We start from the raw sequence: 16,818 nt of genomic DNA, 5'->3' as shown, positions 1-16,818 counted from the left end.
TGGTGGATCTACTGTTCTGGGTTTTGGAGGATGATGTCTCTCTTCTCACAGCTCCACAAGGCCATGCAAGTGGAGACTCTGTCAGGGATTATGACCTAACTCTGTCTGGGGTTATGACCCCACATTTTCTTTCTCCACTGCTGTCACAGAGGTTCTCCATGAGGGCTTCATCCCTGTAGCAAACATCTGCATTGACATCCAGGCATTTCCATACATCCTTTGAAATCTAGGTAGAGGTTCCCAAACATCAATTCTTGACTTCTGTGTATCTGCATGCTCAACACCATGTGAAAGCTGCCAAGGCTTGGGACTTGAACCCTCTAAAGCCACAGCCTGAGTTGTACCTTTACCCCTTTTAGCCATGGCTTGAGTGGCTGGAGTGGCTGGGACATGGGGCACCAAGTCTCTGGGTTGCAACAGCAGGGGGGCCCTGGGCCCAGCCCAGGAAACCATTTTTTCCTCATAGGCCTCTGAGCCTGTAATGGAAGGGGCTATTGTGAAGGTATCTGATATGCCCTGGGGACATTTTCCCCATTGTCTTGGTGATTAACATTCAGCTCCATGTTACTTATGCAAATTTCTGCAGCAGCCTTGAATTTCTACCCAGAAAGTGGGTTTTCTTTTCTATCCCATTGTCAGGCTGCAAATTTTTCAAACTTTTATGCTCTGTTTTCTCTTGAATGCTTTGCCACTTAGAAATTTCTTCTGCCAAATCCCATAAATTATCTCAAGTTCAAAGTGCCACAGATAGCTAGGGCAGGAATAAAATGCCACCAGTCTCTTCACATAGTAAGAATGATCTTTACTTCAGTTCCCAAAAAATTCCTCATATCTGTCTGAGACCACCTCAGTTTGGACTTCATTGTCCATATCAGTATCAGCATTGTGGTCCAAGCTGTTCATTAAGCCTCTAGGAAGTTCCAAACTTTTCCACATTTTTCTGTCTTCTTCTGAGCCCTCTAAACTTCCAAGCTCTGCCTGTTACCCAAGTCCAAAGTTGCTTCCAAATTTGGGGGTAACCTTATAAAAGCACCTCACTCTCTATCACAAGAAGAGCAGCATGGGGGTAACTAGCCCCATGATTCAATTGCCTCAGACTAGATCCCTCCCACTATATGTGGGGATTATGGGAATTACAATTCAAGATGAGATTTGGGCGGGAACATAGTCAAAACATGTCAGCCTCCAATTTAAACTTTGGACCCCTAAAGCTGCATGAGTTTCTTAGATTGATAACACTTTAGCTTTCCATGTGTTGTCACAAGTTGTTGCTGAGAGATCTAAACAGGTCCTTGAAACTCTACCAACAGAAGACACCTAAAAGCTTGAGTCTGGTTTTACTTGGACCTGGTCCCACAGACCTCTTCCTTTTGCTGATTGTAATCTGTATTCGTTCACTCTTAAAAATGTAAACATGAGTATAACAACTTTCCTGAGTGCCTCTAGTGAATCATTAAGCCTGAAGGTGATCTTGGAGACCCTTGACATACCTGTTTATCTACCGTCTTATGTCATTCCATCCTCTTCTTAAGCGTTCTTTATTTTATATGAGAATAAATACATATACACTCTATGTATATATATAAAATACATATACACTCTATGTATATATATAAAATACATATACACTCTATGTATATATATAAAATACAGACTTTATGTATATAAAATACCTATACACTTTATGTATATATATAAAATACCTATACGCTTTATGTATATATATAAAATACCTATACGCTTTATGTATATATATAAAATACCTATACACTTTATGTATATATATAAAATACCTATACACTTTATGTATATATATAAAATACCTATACACTTTATGTATATATAAAATACCTATACACTTTATGTATATATATAAAATACCTATACACTTTATGTATATATATACACTTCATGTATATATATAAAATATATATACACTTCATGTGTATATGTATAAAATATATATATACACTTCATGTGTATATGTATAAAATATATATATACACTTCATGTGTATATGTATAAAATATATATATACACTTCATGTGTATATGTATAAAATATATATATACACTTCATGTGTATATGTATAAAATATATATATACACTTCATGTGTATATGTATAAAATATATATATACACTTCATGTGTATATGTATAAAATATATATATACACTTCATGTGTATATGTATAAAATATATATATACACTTCATGTGTATATGTATAAAATATATATATACACTTCATGTGTATATGTATAAAATATATATATACACTATGTGTATATGTATAAAATATATATATACACTATGTGTATATGTATAAAATATATATATACACTATGTGTATATGTATAAAATATATATATACACTATGTGTATATGTATAAAATATATATATACACTATGTGTATATGTATAAAATATATATATACACTATGTGTATATGTATAAAATATATATATACACTATGTGTATATGTATAAAATATATATATACACTTTATGTGTATATACACAATAGATATGTACTTTATGTATATACTATATATACACATAAGACTTAAGAAGACTATATATAGTCATATATATTTTTTATGTATATGTAAATACATATACATAAGACTTAAGAAAACTGTGAATATATATTTTATATAGTTTTTCTTTTTCAACTTTTATTGTGGGTTCTGCGGGTACATACGCAGGTACTCAGGTTTGTTACATGGGTAAATTGCATTTCTCTGGAGTTTGGTGCACAAATGACTTCATCACCCATGTAGTAAGCATTGTACCTGATAGAAGGGTTTTTAACCCTCACTCTCTTCCCACCCTGCAAACTCAAGTAGGTTCTGGCGTCTATTGTTCTTCTCTTTTTCTTTATGTCCAAACATATGCAAGTTTAGCTGTCACTTATAAGAAAAGAAAACCAAATACTGCATGTTCTGTCTTATAAGTGAATTAGGATAATGGCTGCCAATTTTTTTTTCTTTTTTATTTTTTTGAGACGGAGTTTTGTTCTTGTTGCCCAGGCTGGAGTGCAATGGTGCCATCTCAGCTCACCACAACCTCTGCCTCCCGGGTTCGAGTGATTCTCCTGCCTCAGCCTACTGAGTAGCTGGTATTGGAGGCATGAGCAACCATGCCTGGCTAATTTTTGTATTTTTAGTAGAGACGGAGTTTCTCCATATTGGTCAGGGTGGTCTTGAACTCCAGACCTCAGGTGATCTGTCCACCTCGGCCTCCCAACATGCTGGGATTACGGGCATTAGCCACCATGCCTGGCCTTTACCAAACTTTTTTTTAATAGAAAAATGCAACAGCCATGATCCTTACCCACATGAAGCCTGATGAGAAAACAGAAAATTGGGGTAAACAATCACATTAACAAAAATGTGGTATTATTTTCAACTTTGTTAGTGCTGGCTGAGAAAAACAGAAGTTGATGTAATTTTAGGTAGGCAGGAAACATTTAGGAAAGTATCATGTGAATAGGTACTAGGATAAATTATGGGGACAGTAAGACATAAGAACAATAACTGAAACAACTCTGAGATGAGGATATTGAAAAAGCCATTGTGGCTTAAGCAGATTTAGTAAGAATCAGATTTGTAGAAAATACGTTTAGAGAGGTAGGTATAGGCCAATCATGGAGGACGTAGCTGAGTATAAAAGCCATTCTTTGTTGTATATGTATGATGAAAGTAACAAAAGTTAATTTACATGTTAAATATATGATTATGGCTTCTCTGTATAGGATAAAATAAAAAGAGAGAACTGGTTAGCAGTATGGAGATTAAAAAGACAACAAAATTTAAATGAAGATATCCAGCTACAGTTACAGCTGCAACTTGCAAGACTCTGTAATTTCACATATGTCAATAGAGATGTATATGTGAGAATACTTACCATATAATTATATTAAAATGCATACGATTATTTTTAGAAAGCATCCAGAGTGATTGCGGAGCATGTTCAGTAATAAGAAGTGAAGTTCTTCAACATTTTAAAGGCAAGAAACATATTTAAGTGGAGTTTCCAAAGTGGTGGGAGAGAAACCTTGATTATATGGAGAAATATTTCCAAGTAGAGGGCAAGACTAACTATGTCAAAAGCTCTGAGGTAAAAAACATGTCGAAGATTGAAAAGCAGCCATTAAATCACTCTCTGTGGATAACCTTCCCTCTCAAGTTCATATTCATTCACCCATTCAACAATTATTTTCTGAGCTCCTGTCCTGTGTAGAACCCTGTCTAGGCACTTAGGCTATATCACTGAATAAAGTACCTTGTTATAAAAGATAACTATATAAGTAAAAGAAAGAAGTACAACTACATTAATAAAATAAAAAGTAATATAAATCAGAAGTATAAGTAAAGAGTAATACCCCTAATGTGATCAGTTATAACCTTCAATGAAAGTATAACATGTGAGTAAAGACTTGAAAGAGATGAAGAAGTTATTCATCAAAATATAAAGTCTAAGTGTGTTCCAGGAATATTTCTAGTGCATACATCGTAAGGTGAAAGTGTGCCTGCAGTACTGGGGGAGGAGTAAGGATACCAATGTGCTCAGAAGAGAGTGAAAGGGGAAATTACCAAGACAGGTCTCAGAGAAGACAATCACAAGATCTGGTATTTACTCTTCGTGACACAAAAAAACATTGCAACATTTTGAGCGGAATGACAATATCACATTTATTTTTCAAAGACCATCTGCAATAGAATCAAGTTTTCTGGGGTAAGAATTAAAACAAAGAGCATTAATTAATTGGCAGCTTATTACAGTAATCCAAGTAATAATTTATGGTGGTTTGTTCCAGGATTATCACAGTGGAAGAGATAAAGAAGGGTCATATTTTGTTTATGTTCTTAAAAACAAACTCAATACAATTTCCTGATGGACTGAACATGGATTGCAAAGGGAGTCAAGAATGGCTCCATTGTTCTTAATCTATACAACTGTAAAGGCAGTTTTAGTAAACTGAGGTGGGGCCTGTGGATGGAGCAGGTTTGGGGGTTGTTGCAGGAAGTCAGGGACCCCAAACAGAGGGACCGGCTGAAGCCATGGCAGAAGAACGTGGATTGTGAAGATTTCATGGACATTTATTAGTTCCCCAAATTAATACTTTTATAATTTCTTATGCCTGTCTTTACTGCAATCTCTAAACATAAATTGTAAAGATTTCATGGACACTTATCACTTCCCCAGTCAATACCCTTGTGATTTCCTATGCCTGTCTTTACTTTAATCTCTTAATCCTGTCAGCTGAGGTGTATGTATGTCGCCTCAGGACCCTATAATAACTGCATTAACTGCACAAATTGTACAGCATGTGTGTTTGAGCAATATGAAATCTGGGCACCTTGAAAAAAGAACAGGATAACAGCAATTGTTCAGGGAATAAGAGAGATAACCTTAAACTCTAATAGCCGGTGAGCTGGGCAGGACAGAACCATATTTCTCTTCTTTCAAAAGCAAATGGGAGAAATATCACTGAATTATTTTTCTCAGCAAGGAACATCCCTGGGAAAAAGAATACGTGCCTGGAGGTAAAGGCCTATAAACGCCCCCGCACCAGGTGTGCCTGTCTTTTATGGTCAAGGTTGTAGGGTTGAAATAGACCCCAGTCTCTCATAGCGCTCCCAGGCTCATTAGGAAGAGGAAATTCCCGCCTAATAATTTTGGTCAGACCGGTAGCTCTCAAAACCCTGTCTCCTGATAAGATGTTATCAATGACAGTGGTGCCCAAAACTTCATTAGCAATTTTAATTTCGCCCCGGTCCTGTGGTCCTGTGATCTCGCCCGGCCTCCACTTGCCTTGTGATATTCTATTACTTTGTAAAGTACTTGATGTCTATGACCCACAACGATTTGCACACTCCCTCCCCTTTTGAAAATCCCTAATAAAAACTTGCTGGTTTTTGTGGCTTGTGGGGCATCACGGAACCTACCGACATGTGATGTCTCCCCTGAATGCCCAGCTTTAAAATTTCTCTCTTTTGTACTCAGTCCCTTTATTTCTCAAGCTGGCCAATGCTTAAGGAAAATAGAAAAGAACCTACGTGAATATCAGGGCAGGTTCCCTGATAGGGGGTGATAGTCAAAAAGTCAGCTATTGATTTATTAATATTTAGGTAATAAAATAGCCATTCAAATAGAAAAGTTAATAACGTAGTTGCATATAACAGCCTAGATTTTGGTAGAGAGATTTGAGTTTGAGAAAATAGCATGAATAAGCAGGAGTAATATAATTCCCTGTTATCATCATTTACTGGCAGTAACATCCATCCTTTTCTTTCGTAACGAATGGCATGACCCTTCCCTGAATATAGCCTATTATTTCCAATATGCCTGGCACTCTATCCCCACTCTTCAGAGTAATTATTGTGCCATTTTTTCCACTTACTTTTTCTCATGTATTAAAAAGATTTCTCTGGTAGAGATTAAAGCTTCTGGTTAAAAAAAAAAAAAAATCAGTTGTTTTACGTCTGTTCCTTGCATCCACTGACAACATCGAAGCCAACAAGAAAATGGAGGAGAAATGTTTCTCCTTCTTTGCAGTTAGGAAAAATGTCATAACTCCAATCATGATCCATGAAGCATAGCTGAGAAATAATTTGAAACACCATCCAAAAGAGGAAAGATACTTAGAGCCAACATATATTTTCCTAGGAATATATTCTTATATCTTGAGCAAGGCAAGTTTTTGCTTTGTTTTTAAGTAAAAACATTTGTTCTTAAATGCCCATCTGTGTCTCAATGTTAGCAGTATGTCTTTTTGGTAGGAAATAACCAGAACATTGCAGGATGTTTAGCTCGTCTGAGTTCACATCCTAAATGTCAATAGTATCAACTTACATTGTCACAAACAAGTCTGGCTCTAAGTATTCCTAAACTCATTTGGAGAGCTGTACTCTGTACTGTTCTAAATGTTAAATGGTATTATTTACAGTTACTTGTTTTAGGCTCGTAATTGGCATGTCAAAATGGAAAATGAGCTCAGGTTCAAGTTCAATAAGTGGCAGGCTTATTGATAGAGGAAAAACTGTGTAGAAATACCACCCTTATTGTCTATGACATAGGCTCCTAATTATAAGACACTAGAGACATTGACATCTACTTAAAAAAACATATGATCACAGAAAAGCTATCACACAAAAGGTCTACAGTATAAAATACATCAACAGTTACGAAAAAACAGTGACAGAAAACATGCAAATGTTTGTTAGTTATTTATGAATAAATGGCATTATAGGACAGTTTAATTTCTGTCTTTATACTTTTACATTGCCAAAATTTCACAGCATGTGTGTGTATGTATATGTATTATAAAAAAATAAATTTAGCAAAGTATTTTGTAAATGTAATGATGAGAATATGTTATTAGAGTCTTTCAGAAGCAATTAATATTAGTATAATTTGTATTGTTTAAAATACATCAGTAGATTAAATATGTTTATAATTATAAAATAGAAACTTAATGCACACCTTAACCTTAATAACTATAATGTCATCTAAAGAGAAGATCAAGTAAATGTGTTATTGGAATAAATTATTTGATAATTTAGTGAATAAAATGATAGAATTTGCATTTGCAGTTTTTCTGGAACTTAAAACTGTTTAATTAACAGGCTAGCCTTGACATAAGAGTATATAGAAAAATAAGTCAAGTGATATTGTAGTAATTAAAGCCAAAAACATTAAAAAAATTATGTTAATATTAATCACAATATTTTTATTATAAGTGTGCTACAGCCGTGCACTGTATAAGAATGTTTCAGTCAATGATGGACTGCGTATAGGACTGTGGTTTCATAAAGTTATAATACTATGTTTTTATTGGACCTTTTCTATGCTTATATACACAATGGTAAATACCATCGTCTTACTACAACTGCTCACAGTAGTCAATATAGTAACATAATGTACAGGGTTACAAACTAGGAGAAGTAAGCTATTCATATATCTTAGGAGTGCAGTAGGCTACACCATCTAGGTTTGTGCAAGTACATCCTATGATGTTCACACAGAGATAAAAATCTCTTAACAATGAATTTCTTAGAACATATTCCTATCCTCAAGCATAGGATTTTAAAGTGACTGCATTTTAAAAATTTTCTAAGTAGTATTTCAACACCAGAAATTATGATCAGTAATGTTGATAAGGAATAAGAAAACAGGTAATAGATTTAAGCAGTCTAATTTTTAATCTCAATCAATACATATGTTGTATAAATCATCTAATTCACAGAGGTAATCAAATATTCATATTTCATGGGAAGTATGATAATAACTAATATTATATATTCTTGTTTATGCTCTAAATTTATTTGTAAGGAATCAAGATACTGTCAGAATAAAAACATCATTTCAATATGCTTAAAATTCAATTAACTCTCTTTTGGCAGAATCAATGAGACAATAATTATAAGACATGAGCATACAATAAGCAAATTCTTGAGAAGTGGGTTTTATTCTTCTTCAGTCAATATGGAATCAGGACGATTGACAGTGTATTGAAATTTCATTTTTATCACACTTTTAAAACTGTCATTTCTGGAATAGTAGTGTTAAAGATCTGCAATAAAATAAAGACTACTGTTTACAGCAATCAGAGAAGTAGCATGTATTTTAATCTTAGCACTGTGAAATGCTCTGAGAGCTCATTCATCCATTGCCATTTACAATTTGTGAATCAATTTGTAAACAATAGTGCCTGCCTATATAGTTGGTCAGTTCTGTGAAATTTTACTTCAAGAACATTGTATGGGGTATTTAGGAGATCATACATCCCTTTATTAATTTTGGTCACCATTTTCAAACTTCTATGTTTTTACCCTTCAATTTTCTGCAGATTGCCATTTCAGGACACCTCCTACATCTGAGGAAACATGTGTTGATCTTGCAGTACTTTTCTCCTCCAAATAAAAGCCAGTATGATAACAACTACACTATCAGAAGTGAGTTTATGAGTAGCGTTAACCACCTAGTTTATCATCCAAACTGGGACACTTATGGTACTTCATTGAAGCAGGCATAAATTGAGACTTTTCTGGGCAAACTGAAGTGTTTGTTCACTACATTTATAGCACATTTTTGAAACTGAAAAACAATTACATTGCTTTTTGCCTCCATGTGTCATAAGAGACAATTGACTTGAATCCCAAGGGTTGAGCAACAGCCCACTAATTTGACTTATATTTAGTTATAAAGTTTATGTAACAGGTCATTGGATATTCAAACACGTACTCTAGAACTGGAGAAGAAATTCCTCCTTCGTAGATGACATTGGATGCACCTACTAATTATGGTATCTCTAGTTTGGTTTTAAGAGAATAGTTGGGACTATAAATTGCTTCTCATGGAACATATAGTGAACATATTACATCAACTTATCCTGAAAAAAGGTGTTGTTCAATATCTATGTATTAAACAATATTGTCCCTTTGTGTTGTTAAACATGTGAAAGGCACCTCAAATTCACATTATTCCGATTATGCCTACACAATGCTTATGGGCGCTGAGATTCTTCATGTAAAAAATAGTAATAACTTTTAAGGCAGCTACTAGGCAGTAAAATAAGGCAAATACTAATAATTACTACTAAAGCAACTACTAGGCAGTAAGATAAGGTACATGTACAGCTATGCACATTTTATAGTGCCATTTGTGAAGATTAAACAAATTTCAAGCATGTAGAATGTTGAGAGAGAAGTAGTAACAATTGAACTATGGTATATTAAAATTCTTATGTGAAAAATATTATATCCATAATTTAAATACTTGTTTTGCTTTTATCAAATGACACAAATTGGCCTTTTCTTTGCATGCTACAGTTATGAGTGTAACAGTTCTTAGAGATAAAAAATTGTTTAAATTATGGCATAAAGGGTCCATTCACATTAGACACACATGGGTAGATATTTTTTAAATTTGGAATTATGTATTACAGACAAAGTTGTTACTAAGCTTATTTTAAGTCAATCTCCAGTGATAATTAAAAATGAGGAGATACACAATTTAAACATTTTTTGCCTAGAAATTAAAATAAATTTAATTAAAATTTTGGATTATTTCCAAATCCACACATTTCTAATAGGTAAGAAAACATTAGGCTGGGCACGGTGACTCACACCTGTAATCCCAGCACTTTGGGAGGCTGAGGTGGGCGGATCACGAGGTCAGGAGATCGAGACCATCTTGGTTAACACGGTGAAACCCCATCTCTACTAAAAATACAAAAAATTAGCTGGGGTTGTGGCCAGCGCCTGTAGTCCCGGCTACTTGGGAGGCTGAGGCAAGAGAATGGTGTGAACCCGGGAGGCGGAGCTCGCAGTGAGCCGAGATTGCGCCACTGCACTCCAGCCTGGGTGACAGAGCGAGACTCTGTCTTAAAAAAAAAAAAAAAAAGAAAACATTTAATGCAGTGACTTTCTAAGTGTTTTTCTAGTACCTTCTAAAGTGTGGGCCAAAAAAGCAAAGGCATATAGTGTTTTTCATATATAACATATTATTTGACTTTATTTTTTAAATATTATAAGATTATATTTACACAGAAATAAAGTTTTCTATACATTTAATATTAAGCATTTGTGAGTAATTCTCAAAGGATATTATTGACTTTTCTTATGCTTAAGAAGTAGTAAATGTAGAATGGAGGAGCAATTTTAAATAACTGGTAGGTTTCATATAATAGGAATACATTTTAGTGGTCTTATAATTTATTTACTGATTTATCTTTGAAGAATTGAAAATAGTAATGTTTTTATTTTACATATTTTTTTCTTTCATTTCTCAGGTCTAAGCCAAAGGACATTTCAGTTATCCAATCTTACAACAAATACATATAAGCACCTAATACGGGCTACTGTTGGTACCAGGGGCATTGAGAACTTCAGATTTGATTAACACCCAAGAGCTGCTACCATAAAATAAACTAGGCAGCTACTAGGCAATAAGATGAGGCACATGTGTAAAACTTCTGCTTTTAGCTTGGTGAAGAGTGGTTACACAGCCATTATTACAAAAATTACATTTTTCCACAAATAAAGACATCACCTGTCTAGAGAGTATATGCTGCCACTTGCTTTTGTCATTTAAGAAGTGCTCAGTAGAGAATTTAATATAAACTTTTATTAAAAAGCAACTGTGATTTACTATCAAAGGCAATACAGACAAGTCATTGAAAAAAGGAAGATTCTTAAACCTCCTTAGGGACCGTCCAGATGCATTATACTCTTTCATAGTTCATTCTTTCTTTTCCAGGCCTTTCTTCATTTACCACCCTTCCCCTACTGGTAGGAGAGAGATTAGAGGCATTATTTTTTTCCTCCACAGTCAGATAATGTTGTTATTGTTGCAGTAACTTTTATTTGTCTTCTCAAATCTCACTAAGATTTTTTTCAACCTTTTTCAAAGATAAATCAATTATCTGCAACCTCCCAAATATTTTATTTAAACCCATCACATTTATTCATTTGTTTGTTTCTAGCTATTCTGAGACAGATTATGTTAGTATTTCCGTAATAATTTCTTACACAAAATCTAATACAAAAAATACATATTTAACACATAAAAGGAGCTTCTTAATAACTATTAAGACCAGTTAATTCTAAACTTTATGTAAACGTTAAAATGAGCTCAATATGTGTAGACGTATTATGTTTTCTTAGGCTATTGATTTTTTTGCAACATTTAGCAAATGGATAGTACAGGCCTTTTTCTTACTTCTTAAGAATTTTATGTCATTGGCCTTACTTTTCTGGTAACTTGTTTTCTAGTATATTCATTAGCAACCTCCTGGTACAACATATCTGAAAACGCTTGACAATTAAAATAGCAATAACAACTTTTTATATGAATTCATGAGCAGAAAAGTACGAAGAAAAGTCAGAGTCCAGAAACTATGGGAAATCATAAATTAAAAATGATTTTCAAACATTGGAGTTGATGCTGTTTCCGGGTCATCTGTCAGTCTCTAAAATACCTACAGCTTACAAATAGAAGACAAAATTTGAGACCATGTAGAATAGTAGATCTTATCAGAGAGTATGTATAAAACCAGGATTAACAAATGTAAGGAAAATATAATTCTTCTACAGAAGAAAATACAACTTTTACTCAGTTTTTCTTTAAATTCTGAGTGTGTGTGTCATACACACACACACTCACACACACAAAATTCTAATAGCAATCTTACCTTCATGTGAATTTGAGGACCTAATTTACACTATCACCATGTTCTAAACAGCTCCACAATGGCTATATAATTTAAATTTTAAAATTACTGCTTTGTCATCATTCAGAAAACTGGCAAACAAAAAATTTAAAAATATTTTTAGAGAAAATTATTTTAAAAATTTAATAATTTTATTTAGAATTAAATTTCCTAAACATCAGTCTCTGAAGCATAAAGAAACAAAGTACCATGAATGATAGTAAAAATGAATATAGCAGAATCAGACCCACATGAACAGCAGATACAAAAATAAAAGCAACATGTCTTCAGGTTCCCAGGAGAAATGGATCTATATTTATATACACATATATACAGAAAGAAATGTATTGTAAGAAATTAGCTCATGTAGTTATGGAGGCTGAGAAGTCTCAAGATGTGGAGTCAGAAAGCTGCAGAGCCAAAAATAAAAAACAGTATAGTTTTATCTGGGTCTGATGCCCTGAGATTAAGGAGCACTGAAAGCATAAGTTCCAGTCTGAGTCTTAGTCCAAAGGCAAGAGAAGACTCTCATCTCAAGGACAGTCAGGCAAAGAGAGCGAATTCTTCCTTACTCAACCTATTGTTGAGGCCATCAATAGATTAAATGAGGCCTACCCATGTTGGGGAAGGCAATCTGCTTTACTGTCTTTTGATTCAAATATTATTCTCATTAAGAAACACCTTCACAGATACAGCCAGAATAATGTCTCATAACATCTCTGGGAACCCCATGTCCCAGTCAAATTTTCACATAAAATTAAATATCACACAATATTTATTAGAAATAAAGAAATAAAGTAGGAATTGAAAAATACGATAGGAAAAAATTAGGGTATAAAATATAACAATGAGGCTATAGGGTAGATTTGATTGAAAATTCAAATCAATAAGAGAAAAAATTATAAATTCTGTAGGGGGCATGTGAAATCAATGTGATCACACATCTTGATAAAGTATTTTACATGTGGAAAGAAAAACACTCATTCAACATAAGGTAAATTTATAAGACAGAAATAATAGATAAAATAACCTGGAACTAATATTCTAGGTAATATCAACGTAAGGGAAGATGAAGGGCAATGATACAAGACTGAAACAAATATTTGCTTTTTTTATGAGCAGTTAATTGGAAATATGTCCTTTTTTAAAAGTGAAGAGAAAAATTGAAACGTTAAAAAAAACTTAGAGAATTTAAAACATACATATAGTTAAGAAAACGATAATATTCTGAACAGTATAAACATAAAGGACTACAAATTAGACCAATAAAATTAAAATCAGGTTATCTAAAAAGGAGAACAACTTAAAAGCATAAAAAAGATAAGATAGATCACTTAAAGAATAATAAATAGACTTACAGAATACTTCACAAAAGCTGCAATGAAAGTTTAAAAAAGGGAAGGAATATTCTCAACATGCTTTGAGAAATAGATGTTAACATTGAATTCTATATCCACCAAAACTATCAATTCAAGGGGGAGACAAAAAAATTATATTAATTTCCAACTGAGGGTCACTAGGGGAATTTCTAAAGATGTAGTTCTGAGATTAAAGAATGGATTGTGAAAAATATGTTTCTGGTTAGAATGAGATAGCAGGGACAATATTTGGCCTCCAATTTGAAACAACCAAATACGGAAAAAAGAAAATAAATGTCAGTTCTCAAGAAACAGAATTTGAGACAACAAAGGAGAGAAATCTTCAAAGTATGGAAGCAAAGGACTTGAGCCTTATCAACTCACTGCATTGACCCAGTTTCCAAGTCATGATGGTAGATTCAAGCAAGTCTGCCAAACTGCCTGAGTTAGAGAGACCTGAGCATCCAGGTAGACCAAGACTGCTAGTATTTGCCAGTTGGAAAGTGCCAGAATATTTTAAAAGAATGATACATCAGGAGATACATGGTTTTATCTGAATAGTGTGGGATTGGTTTATCATTACAAAATTACAATGTACTTCATTATATAAAAATCTAAAAACATACCTATTTATCTTAATGTATATAATTATTACATAGCATCCAAAATACATTTCTAATAAAAATCTTAGCAAATTGATAGTAGAAGAGCATGTCTTGATCTGATGATGAACATCTAAGAAAGGCCTACAGATAAAAATATACTTAAGAATAAAAAATAAAATATTTTCTTCCTAACATCAGAATTAAGACAAGGATTCTAGCTTCTCAGCATTTCTATTCAGCTTTGTAGTAGAGGTACTAGCTAGTGAAGTAATCAAGAAAATAAGTAGCAGGCATCAAGTGTGAAAGGTAGAAATAACATTGTTTTTATTTGTGGATTGAAAAAATACCAGAGCATAACTGAAGGAAATAGAGACACAAAAATCCCTCCAAAAAATTAATGAATCCAAGAGCTGTTTTTTTGAAAAGATCAACAAAATTGATAGACCGCTAGCAAGACTAATGAAGAGAGAAGAATCAAATAGACACAATAAAAAATGATAAAGGGGATATCACCACCAATCCCACAGAAATAAAAAGTAGCATCAGAGAATACTATAAACACCTCTATGCAAATAAACTAGAAAATCTAGAAGAAATGGATAAACTCCTCGACACATACATCCTCCCAAGACTAAACCAGGAAGAAGTTGGATCTCTGAATAGACCAATAATGGGTTCTGAAATTGAGGCAATAATCAATAGCTTACCAACCAAAAAAAGTCCAGGACCAGATGGATTCACAGCCGAATTCTACCAGAGGTACAAAGAGGAGCTGGTACCATTCCTCCTGAAACTATTCCAATCAATAGAAAAAGAGGGAATCCTCCCTAACTCATTATGAGGCCAGCATCATCCTGATTCCAAAGCCTAGCAGAGACACAACAAAAAAAAGAGAATTTTAGACCAATATCCTTGATGAACATCTATGCAAAAATCCTCAATAAAATACTGGCAAACCGAATCCAGCAGCACATCAAAAAGCTTATCCACCATAATCAAGTGGGCTTCATCCCTGGGATGCAAGGCTGGTTCAATATACGAAAATCAATAAATGTAATCCAGCATAAAAACAGAACCAAAGACAAAAACCACATGATTATCTCAATAGATGCAGAAAAGGCCTTTGACAAAATTCAACAGCCTTTCATGCTAAAAACTCTCAATAAATTAGGTACTGTTGGGACATATCTCAAAATAATAAGAGCTATCTATGACAAACCCACAGCCAATATCATACTGAACGGACAAAAACTGGAAGCATTCTCTTTGAAAACAGGCACAAGACAGGGATGCCCTCTCTCACCACTCCTATTCAACATAGTGTTGGAAGTTCTGGCCAGGGCAATCAGGCAGGAGAAGGAAATAAAGGATATTCAGTTAGGAAAAGAGGGAGTCAAATTGTGCCTGTTTGCAGATGACATGATTGTATATCTAGAAAACCCCATCGTCTCAGCCCAAAATCTCCTCAAGCTGATAAGCAATTTCAGCAACGTCTCAGGATACAAAATCAATGTACAAAAATCACAAGCATTCTTATACACCAATAACAGACAAACAGAGAGCCAAATCATGAGTGAACTCCCATTCACAATTGCTTCAAAGAGAATCAAATACCTAAGAATCCAACTTACAAGGGACATGAAGGACCTCTTCAAGGAGAACTACAAACCACTGCTCAATAAAATAAAAGAGGATACAAACAAATGGAAGAACATTCCATGCTCATGGGTAGGAAGAATCAATATCGTGAAAATGGCCATACTGCCCAAGGTAATTTATAGATTCAATGCCATCCCCATCAAGCAACCAATGACTTTCTTCACAGAACTGGAAAAAACTACTTTAAAGTTCATATGGAACCAAAAAAGAGCCCGCATTGCCAAGTCAATCCTAAGCCAAAAGAACAAAGCTGGAGGCATCACGCTACCTGACTTCAAACTATACTACAAGGCTACAGTAACCAAAACAGCATAGTACTGGTACCAAAACAGCATAGTACTGTTACCAAAACAGAGATATAGACCAATGGAACAGAACAGAGCCCTCAGAAATAATGCCACATATCTACAACTATCTGATCTTTGACAAACCTGACAAAAACAAGCAATGGGGAAAGGATTCCCTATTTAATAAATGGTGCTGGGAAAACTGGCTAGCCATATATAGAAAGCTGAAACTGGATCCCTTCCTTACACCTTATACAAAAATTAATTCAAGATGGATTAAAGACTTAAATGTTAGACCTAAAACTGTAAAAACCCTAGAAGAACACCTAGGCAATACCATTCAGGACATAGGCATGGGCAAGGACTTCATGTCTAAAACACCAAAAGCAATGGCAACAAAAGCCAAAATTGACAAATGGGATCTAGTTAAACTAAAGAGCTTCTGCACAGCGAAAGAAAGTACCATCACAGTGAACAGGCAACCTACAGAATGGGAGAAAATTTTTGCAACCTACTCATCTGACAAAGGGCTAATATCCAGAATCTACAATGAACTCAAATAAATTTACAAGAAAAAAACAAACAACCCCATCAAAAAGTAGGTGAAGGATATGAACAGACACTTCTCAAAAGCAGACATTTATGCAGCCAAAAAACACATGAAAAAATGCTCATCATCACTGGCCATCAGA

At 34.1% G+C, this 16,818-nt stretch overlaps 1 long non-coding RNA gene across 1 annotated transcript in view; it reads left to right on the top strand.

Annotated features, from left to right (window-relative positions):
* The window catches only part of LOC134733757 (uncharacterized), a 32,952-nt gene extending 21,880 nt beyond the window's left edge, over window positions 1-11,072 (top strand). The window contains exons 3-4 of the long non-coding RNA XR_010117363.1: window positions 8,855-8,960; window positions 10,799-11,072. This is a non-coding gene — a long non-coding RNA (uncharacterized lncRNA). The remainder of the gene's footprint in view (window positions 1-8,854; window positions 8,961-10,798) is intronic.
* The last annotated feature ends 5,746 nt before the right edge of the window (window positions 11,073-16,818 follow it).

Source organism: Symphalangus syndactylus, chromosome 12 (genome assembly GCF_028878055.3).
Source record: "Symphalangus syndactylus isolate Jambi chromosome 12, NHGRI_mSymSyn1-v2.1_pri, whole genome shotgun sequence".
Taxonomy (NCBI): Eukaryota; Metazoa; Chordata; class Mammalia; order Primates; family Hylobatidae; genus Symphalangus; species Symphalangus syndactylus.
This window is presented reverse-complemented; position numbering and strand designations above follow the sequence as displayed.